The sequence below is a fragment of the Ictidomys tridecemlineatus genome, chromosome 6 (genome assembly GCF_052094955.1).
Source record: "Ictidomys tridecemlineatus isolate mIctTri1 chromosome 6, mIctTri1.hap1, whole genome shotgun sequence".
NCBI lineage: Eukaryota > Metazoa > Chordata > Mammalia > Rodentia > Sciuridae > Ictidomys > Ictidomys tridecemlineatus.
The window spans coordinates 58,820,763-58,831,312 of record NC_135482.1 but is presented as its reverse complement, the minus strand read 5'-3'; the positions used below and the strand labels follow the sequence as shown (position 1 = coordinate 58,831,312).

The 10,550-nt window shown below is 33.8% G+C and overlaps 1 pseudogene; it reads left to right on the top strand.

The window, feature by feature from the left end:
* Nucleotides 1-3,314: 3,314 nt before the first annotated feature.
* Nucleotides 3,315-4,245, top strand: LOC144378356 (olfactory receptor 6C3-like; annotated as a pseudogene).
* Nucleotides 4,246-10,550: the final 6,305 nt, after the last annotated feature.

Here is a 10,550-nt window from a genome sequence, read left to right as displayed (position 1 = left end):
AAAAAATATATTAAAAAAAAAGTGAGGGCTGGAGTTGTGGCTCAGTGGTAGAGCACTCGCCTCGGTGTGTGAGGTACTGGTTTGGATTCTCAGCCCCACATATAAATAAATGAATAAACTAAAGATCCATAAACAACTAAAGAAAAAAAATACAAGTGAAAGATTAGGAGGTCAGGAGAAAATCTATAGGTGTAAGAGAAACAAAAATAAAGAAGTAAATATAGAAAATTAAAATGAGCATGTGGTTGTGGAATAAGAGAGGAAGGCCATTCACCACTTAAGATTGTGAGAAAATACTTTAAAGAAGCAAATATAGTAGGATATTTACATAAAATCCTATGCTTTGTCTAATAGAGATTCATCTTATTTTTCCACTAAGAATATTAATAAGGTTACACTGCTGACAAATACACAGATGATGGGGATTAGATATTTAACTACTTTCTTCTTCAAGCATTTATATGAATAAAGGTTGCCTCATATAGTTTTTATTCTGTTTAGAAAAATGAGATAGAAAAATGAGATAAGCAAAATGTTTAGTCAATTTCAATGCCTGATAATTAATAAATCTCAAACAAAGATTGCTATATTTATTACTGTTAAGGGTTAGGGAGAAAAATAATCCCTATTTGCATTTAAAAACTGAGGGCATGGAATGCAGTGTTCATAAGTAGGAAACAGTTTTTATTATTTCTACATAAATATGTTGAGTCAGTCATTTCAATGCGTAGCTTTTTTTAAATGTGTGTCAGTTATCAAATCAACAGAACTCAATGCCATTGCATTTTTCAATGCAAACTAGTTCACTAGTGGCTTACTCATCTTTTCTTATTTTCTCTCCTTTGTCCTACTTCCAGATACAATTCATCAGAGATAACACTTCTGAAATTTAATACACACATGCCTTGTGTATTTGTTATATATGAAAAATAAGAAGAAACTGCTAAATGTTTGTTGCATATATACTTATGCATGGTTTGTATTATAATTTTCTAGTTATAAAATTCATATCTCTCAATGTAGAACAATTTTATGTTTAGATATTTAATACCAACTATTTATTTTCTTGTATCACAACTATTTTTGCAATAAGAGGATGTCATATGCATAACTATAAGCAACAGTTCAATTAAAGTATATGATACAATAAAGGAAAGTAAATGCAACTTTTAGCAAATATTGGTATAACATTATTTATGGGCATAAGAAGGCTCTCCCTAAATGTAAATGAGGATAGAGGGATAACACTCATCATAGATCCTTAACACTGGCCATTTCAAAAGACACTAGAAACTCAAGTAGCGTTTTTCCACAGTCTCCCTGTATTATTGTAAGGAAGATTTGACCAGGTTGTCAAAATTCAAGGGATGCAAATATGCTAACATTCCTGAAAATAGGCCCAAAATTTCTCAAAGAAAAAAGTATAACTTCAAACAGCAATAGGAAAATCAAATTCTAAATCACACTTTTGTATACCCAATATCACATGTTATTTATATACATGCCTTATTAACATCAATACATTTTATACTTTCTTATCAATGTTAATAAAAAAAGCACAATTCGACGACTCATCTGTATTTTTTAATAATGACTCTCCTTGGCACTCTTCATTTACTTAACAAATTCCCAAGGTTATAAGAGACAGATAAAAATAAGTCCAACTCCACTAGTATAACGTACATAGATTGAAATATTTTTATTTTATATTATACAAATCAACATTTGCAGGAAAATGTAACAATCTCTGATGTCTATGGAAAATATTACATGCATGTAGGATTATAGGTTAACAAAATATTTATTTAAAAAAGTTGTTTAAGGGCAAAGAACAAGTTTTCAAAAAAGTATTTTGTATTGTATGGAAAGGGACAAATGGAAGAGTACTTTAGTCAGCATAAACTTAACTCTGTTTACACATGGATCTTGTGAGAGACAGAAACATAGGATTAATTGTAATATTATAAAATGTTCCAAGAAGTTTACTTTTAAAAGAACTACTCATCTTATTGGTCAAATATTACTGGTCTCTAATTAAAGTGAATGAAATTTCAGAGGTCCATGAAATGCTTAAATCACCCCATTTGTTTTGAGAGTACAAAGGAAATCAAAGAAGTTGCTGAACCCATTGACCAGCTGTGAAATATGACTATTTAAGAAACCCATGTGGTAGCATTTCAGAATTAATCATCAAGAACAGAAAGTAAGCTAGTTATTCTTCAATTATTTAACTTTTAATATTACAAGGGTTCTAAATCTACAATTGTGTGTGCAAAGTGTATTTTGAAATTTATAAATGAAATGGAATATATATTATTTTAGAGAATTACAAATTTACTTGTTATTTATTACTGGGAATACCATCAATTGGATCCCAAGACAGCACAGCAACAGACTTGAATTTCTCTTTTTATTATTTTTTCCCTATGTTTAAATGCCATCCTGTGATGGAAATAGGATTTAAACAGGGCATTCTCTAGCTGAAAGAATATCTTCTTCTTAGTAAATGCTATTTTGATCATCCAATTGTTCATTTGCTACAGCCATATTGTGAAAATGATTGAATCATGCATTTTATGAATTAAAATGCTTCTATTCAATGATTGAAAGAAGTATCCTTTTCTTGTCCTTTTAGTCCTTTTACTAGAAAAATAAATGAGTCAAGGATGGTAATTGCATTAGCCAGACTGTAAAGTTGGAATTTAGGAAAGGATGCTAACACATTTTCATGAATAAACTTGTAGTTTCTAAAGTGAGATGATTATTAGAGTGACTGGCTGTTAAACCTGTGAAAGTTGCCTAAGCTATAGGGACTGAGTTTCTCAAAATATAACATCTGAAAGTAAACCTAAATAAACTTTGAAGGCTTTCAAACTCTTATTTCAATTGTGCTATATTCTAGATTAGTTTTGTAATATTGAGGAAAGAAAAACATCAATTACAATAGTTTCATGTATTTTATAAAATAAATATTTTTGTAAATAAATAAAAACTTAATTTAAAGAAATATTGCAAGAAATAGCTTCAATTTAAATATTATCACTGTAATCTTTTGTCCAAGGCCTGTAATAGTGAATTTTCAATGAAGAGAGATCAATATTTGACTTCGGTAATACACATTATTTGGATGTGAGATACAATGGAAATGGGAAAGGGATACTGGTGAGGACAATGTTTCTTTTTATTTTACATAAAACTCAGTTTTATGAATCTTTTTAAAGTGTTTTGCCCTATCTTTAATCTCATGCTAATATTTTTACATTATAGGGGAACAGACATTTTATGTTCTAACCCAGTGGAAAAAAGGATTGGCAATGTAAAGCCACACTGTACCCACAGAATTCATTCTAGTAGGGCTATCAGGTGACCCAGGGCTTCAGGTTGTGATGTTTCTCTTTTTAATTATCACATATACATTGAGTGTCGCTGGAAATATGACAATCATCACTCTCACTTTGGTGGACTGCCATCTACAGACTCCTATGTATTTCTTCCTCAGGAACTTCTCTGTATTAGAAATCACCTTTACAACTGTCTGTATCCCTAGATTCATGGGCACAATTATTATTAAGGACAAAAGAATTTCATTTAATGATTGCATGTCTCAGTTGTTTTTCTCCATCTTCTTGGGTACAACTGAATTTTACCTTCTAACGAACATGTCTTATGATCCCTATGTAGCCATCTGCAAACCCCTGCATTATACCACCATCATGAACAAGAGAGTTTGCATATTGCTTGTCTTTTGTGCTTGGCTGGCAGGATTCTTAAACATCTTCCCACCAGTTGCTATTTTTCTCCAGTTAGATTACTGTGGCTCCAATGTCATTGATCACTTTGCTTGTGACTCCTTCACTTTATTGAACTTATCCTGCTCAAATGGCTCCTAGCAGTGATTGCACTTTACTCTGCAGTAGTGATTCTGCTTTTCTCTTTGGCATTAATAATTCTATCCTACATTTTCATCATGAGGACAATATTGAAACTTTCTTCTGCCAGAGAAAAAAGGCATTTTCTACATGTTCTTCTCACATGATTGTCATTTCCATCTCTTATGGAAGTTGCATATTCATTTATCTTAATCCCTCTACAAAAGAAAGAGCATCATTATCCAAAGGAGTTGCTATTCTCAATACGTTCCTTGCTCCCATGATGAATCCATTTATATACTCTCTGAGGAATCAGCAAGTGAAGCAAGCCTTTAAGGACACCATCCAGAAAGTGATGCTTCTCTCTACTAAATGAAAGTATTAGTAATGATAGAAAAATAAGTTTGTTTTAGATGTTTTCTACTATTCATAACCTCTAAACTAGTGGGAATACTGCTTCTCTGAGAGTGATATTGGACACCTACACAGCTGTTCTCCTGCAAAAATCACCAATGTGGTACATCCATGAAGGGCTCTGGTCCTCAGCATTAGAGCAGGACTTCTGACTCCGGACACCCAATACCCAACTACTAGCCCACACAGAGTTTCCGAGAGCCTTAGCAGGATTACCACATCAGCACTGCCACAGAACTCCCAGATGCCACTCCACTCTCATGCAGGACACTCATCTGCTACCCACTCATAGGGATACCACTCCCCTGTGGACCTCATCTACCAATGTGGCAGCCTCCATCATATAAGTAGCTACTGCGATAGTCCCCTACACATGATAGTCTGCCTGCACCAAGGGACATTCTACAAGCTCTGAAGACAGCTCTGAAGACTGCACACCAAGCTCATCTCTGAACATAATGCACAACACCTTCGCCCACCTCCCCCCATTGGACGAGACACTTGGTGCTGGAAGTGGCCTTCCTCCATCTTGGGTCACCTTTCTCACCATCTTTGGTGGGACAGCTCCCAAATTGGAACAGTAACAGACCAACACAAAACAGCTCTTAGAGGAGTGCACAGTGTAACTAGGGTGCCACCCACAGGAGCCCCTGTGAGAGAGGCCCCTTAACTGGGAACCACTAAGGGAGAGGGAAAGGGTGCAACAGTTTGGAGACTAACAGAGAGACCAGGAACTGGGAAATCTTCAGGCAAGATAGGCAGAAAGAACAGGATGCTCAAGTCACACGAGTGGACCCAAAAAAAGACCCTTGAGGTGCAGTCTCTCTTCAGGGACTGACAAGTGCCCCACCTCACTTCTAGGTGCCCTGCACCAAGACCAGCCTTCCCACCCTGGTTATCTTCAGTATCCTGAGGGCGGAGATACCAGCTAACAACAGACAATCCCACCTATTAAATGAGAAGGAAAGCAGGAAAGATGCTAATCTCCAACCAAAACAATTAACAATCCTGGTTTCTTCCTTTAAGATTTGTTTTCTCTTTTTCTTTACCCCCTCTATTCTCCCACCCTAACATCCCCAGCATATGTGAAACCAAGTACTTTGTGTGAATTATTATTTTGAGAACTGGGCCATCTGAATTGTATATTATACTTGTGTTGTATATGTCTTTTTCCCCCTCCAATTTTTACTATTTTGACATTCTTTATTTTTCTTAATACATATGTGTATTTGTTTTATGCACTCTACTGTCTTCCCATTTACTTGTTTACCCCAAATTACTTCCTGACTATTCTCCTGCTACTAAACCTATTCATTAAATTTTCCTTTCACACTTCCTAAGATATACTAACCTTATACCTTCACATCTTGCCTTCTCAGCATATCATTCTACACCTCATGCCCCAGTTCATTGTCCACCATCAGAAACTGTAAACCCTTTTACAAACCTACTGATTATATTATAGATAATAATAAAATTAAACATTTCTGTACATTGAGACCAAACTGTAGGAGTCTTAATAGCAACAAATTGTTTATAGGTGGTATATTGTTTATATTGGAATATGTTAACATTGTCCTTGCCAATACAGGAAAGGTATTGGAACCCTATAAGCACTTTAAGTCTATAGGGTAAAAATAATAATAATAATAATAATAATAATAATAATAATAATAATAATAATAATAATAATGCCTTGAACCCACAGTGCTAGAAGAAAAGAAACACAAGCAATATGAAAAGACAAGAGAAGAAAGTGCCCCAAACAAATCAAAATGCCATATTATTAGAATCCATGGCTAGCACAATGAAAGAAATGACAGAGAAGGAGTTTAGGATGTACATAATTAAAATATTCTGTGAATTAAAGGATGATATAAGAGAGAAAATACAGGCAGCAAAAGATCATTTTTGACAAAGACCTACATAAACAATTATAGGAAGCAAATGATTACTTCAATAGGAGATAGAAGTCCTAAAAGACAAACAAACAACAACAACAAAAACAAACAAACAAACAAAAAAACATGAAGATCCTTGGAGATCCATGAATGGAACCACCATTTGAGCCAGCTATCCCTCTCTACGGACTATACCCAAAGGACTTAAAAACAGCATACTACAGGGACACAGCCACATCAATGTTTATAGCAGCACAATTCACAACAGCTAATCTGTGAAGCCAACCTAGATGCCCTTAAGTGGATGAATGGATAAAAAAAATGTGGCATATATTTACTCAGCATTAAAAGATAATAAAATCATGGCATATGCAGGTAAATGCATGGTATTGGATAAGATAATGTTAAGCAAAGTTAGCCAATCCCCAAAAAACAAATGCTGGATGTTTTATCTGATATAAGGAGCCTGACTCATAGTGGAGTAGGGAAGGGGAGCATGGGAGGAATAGAAGAATTCTAGATAGGGGAAAGGGGTGGGAAGGAAAGGACTAGAGGGCAGGGGATTAGCAAGGGTGGTGAAATGTGATGAACATCATTATCCAAAGTACATGTATGAAGACTCAAATTGGGTGTCAACATTCTTTATATATAAACAGATATGAAAATTGTGGTATATATGTGTAAAAGAATTGTAATGCAAAAAAATACATGTATAAAGGCATGAATTTGTGTGAACATACTCTATATACAAAGATATGAAAAATTGTACACTATATGTGTAATAACAACTGTAATGATTCCACTGTCATGTATTTTTTAAAAAAATAAAATCAATAAAACAAAACAAAACAAAAACCCCAGTAAACCAAATTAACTTAAAAGTTCAATTGAAAATGTCACCAACAGATTAGACCACTTGGATGAAAGCACCTCAGACAATAAAGACAAAATATATAATCTTAAAAAGTGTATAGCCCACACAGTGAAAATGGTAAGAAACCATGATTAGAACATTCAAGAAATATGGAATAGCATAAAAAGACTGAATTTAAGTTATTGGGATAGAGAAAGGCATAGAGTTTCAAACCAAAGGAATGAACAATCTATTCAATGAAATAATATCATAAAACTTTTCAAATAAGAAGAATGAATTGGAAAACCAAATCCAAGAAGCTTATAGGACACCAAATATACAAACTCACAACAGATCCACACCAAGGCACATTATAATGAAAAATATATAAGGGAAATGGATGGCATCAAGAAGATTATGCTAAGTGAAGTTAGCCAACTCCCAAAAAACAAATGCCAAATTTCTTCTCTGATAAAAGTGGGGTGACTTAAAATGGGGTTGGGAGGGAGAGCAAGGGAGGAAGATTACTCTAGATAGAGAATAGTGGTGGGAGGGAAAGGGAGGGAGAAGGATAATAGCATGGATGTTGAAAGGAGACCCTCATCATTATACAAAATACATGTATGAAGATGTGAATTTGGTGTCAACAGATTATATATAATCAGAGATACGATAAATTATGGTATAATGGTGTATTAAGAATCATAATGCAAAAATAAATAAATAAATAAAAATAAAACAAACAAACAAAAAAAGCCCATGAGAAAAAGGAATAAGATTACATATAGGGGAAAACAATTAGGATAATGGCACTTTTAAACACACACCCTGAAAAGTAAAAGATCCTGAAGAAACATATATCAAGCTCTGAAAGAAAATGGATGCCAACCAAGAATCCAGCAAAATTAAGCTTTAGAGTCACTGATGAAATAAAAAGATTCCATGATAAACAAAAGTCAAAAAACTTACAAATAGAAAACCACCCTATAAAACATCTTTGGAAAAATATTCCATAAAGAGAAAAAAAAGAACAATAAAATCAGTAGGGTAAAATGATAACAGTAAAGGAAAAACTAATCAAAGAAGAAACCAAGTCAAGTTAAATAACAAAAATAAACAAAAATGGCTGGGAATACAAATCATGTCTCCCCCCTCCCCTCCCCTCCCCTCCCATCTTCCCTCTCTACCTCCTCTGCTGTTGTTCAATTCTCTCCCCTTTTTTTTTCCCCCCACCCCCTTGCCCCTCATAACCTCTTATAATTTTGTGTATCACTGAAGGTCTCCTACCATTTCCATATGTTTTCCCTTCTCTCTTCCTTTCTCTCCCCCCATTCGTCTTAGTTTACTGTTAGTCTTTTCCTCATGCTCTTCCTTCCTGTTCTATTCTTAGTGGCTCTCTTTATATCAAAGAAGACATTTGACATTTGGGATAGGAAAGGTAGCAGAATACAACAGTCACTAATATGCCATTATGTAAAAATGTGAGTATGTAACAGAAGTGAGTCTGTATTATGTATTTGGGGAGTTCAAAACCCAATTGAGTCGAATGTATGAAAGATGATATGTCTTGAGCTCTGTAATGTTTTGAACAATCAATAAAAAAAATAAAATAAAATGATGATATAAGAAACAAAAAAAAAAAAAAAGAAAGCCATCTTTGCAAATTTGCTTGCAGGAAATAGCTATAATCCTATTCCATTTCCTTTGTGAGTATTATACAAACTTTGTGGTTTTATTCCATTCCAAACTCTACCATGTCTGTTTTTTCATCATTATTATTTCTCACTTATGTAAAATGCTTTGTTTTCCTTAATGTCGTAACCTTGCCCATTAGGGGCTGAGTAAATAGCATCTAAATAAAATGAATGAATGTGCCTTAACAGTACCTAGAAGAGTTAGAGTGGAAGTCAGGGGAGCAAAATTTACATTGAGAGGGAGTCACCATTGAGTTTTCATGTAATAACAGTAGAGTGGCTGGGTTATTCTTGTTGGACTAGTAGTATGTCTTCTTCACAGTTTCTAGAAGACTTTTCTCTCAAGCTTATACTGGAACAAAGTATTTTAGACTTCTCTGGTTCTTTGGAAATTCTTTTTGAGATTAATATGGCCAAAATTTTGGTGCTATAGAAAGTTTTTTGGAGTCAATATTCTATAGTCCTGTGATTTGAAACCTAATTCTGATAATTTTCCGGTTGCCTTCAAATTTTTTTCTTGATTGTTTTTTGTTTCCTTTTGATTCAAGTTCTCATAATTTGCATACATTTTTGCTTAATTAATTATAATTCTGTAGTATTTAGGTAAAATTGTCCTGAGATTTACTTACAGAGTATTAATGGATTTTGTATTTGATTTTCTGCTAATTTTATTTTTATTTATTTAATGCATTTAAAAAATTTAAACAGTGATCCAGATAAACACTACTTAATGTATGAACATGAACGGGTGCCCATTGCAGTCTGTGAGAAAGAACCCAGCTCCATCATTGCTTTTGCTCTCAGGTATTGTTCTTGGGACTTTTTCCCCAATGGTTATATCTGTGTATTTTATGTATGTCTATAATCCTATTTGGGAGATTGTTCACATAAAGCATAACAAAATGATTAATAAAAATACTTTTTGTTTCAAAAAAAAAAAAAACAAACAAAAACAAATCATGTCTCAATAATAACCCTGACTGTTAATGGCCTAAACTCACCAATCAAAAGACATAGGCTAGCAGATTAGATTTTTAAAAGGACTCAACTATATGCTGCCTCCGGGAGACTTATTTCATAGAAAAAGACATACACATACTGAATGTGCAAGGTTGGGAAAAATCATACTGCTCACATAGACTGTGGAAGAAAGCAGGTGTTTCTATCCTCATATCAAAAAGTAGACTTCAAGCCAAGGTTAATCAAAAGGGATAAAGATGGACATTACATACTGCTCAAGGGACCATTCACCAAGACATAACAATTGTAAATATATATGCCCCAAACAATGGAGCATCTATGTTCATCAAATTCTTCTCAAGTTTAAAAGTCAAATTGACCAAAACACAATAATCTTGTGTGGTTTTAACACACCTCTCTCACTATTGAATAGATCTTGTGAACAAAAGCTGAACTAAGAAAGTGTAGAACTCAATAATACAATCAGCAACTTAGTCTTAACTGACACATACAGAATATTTCATCCTTTAACACACGAATATACTTTCTTCTCAGCAGCACATGAATCCTTCTGTAAAATAGACCACATAATATGCCATAAAGCAACTATTAACAAATACAAAAGGTAGAGATACTACCCTGCATTTTATCAGACCATAATCTAATGAAATTAGAAATCAATGACAAAATAAAAAGTAAAAATTACTCCAACACCTGGAGACTAAAAAATATGCTACTAAATGAACAATCAGTTGCAAAAGATATCAAGGAGGAGATTAAAAAATACTTAGAGGAAAATGAGAACACTGACAAAACATATTGAAATCTCAGGGACACTATGAAGGTAGTATTAAGAGGA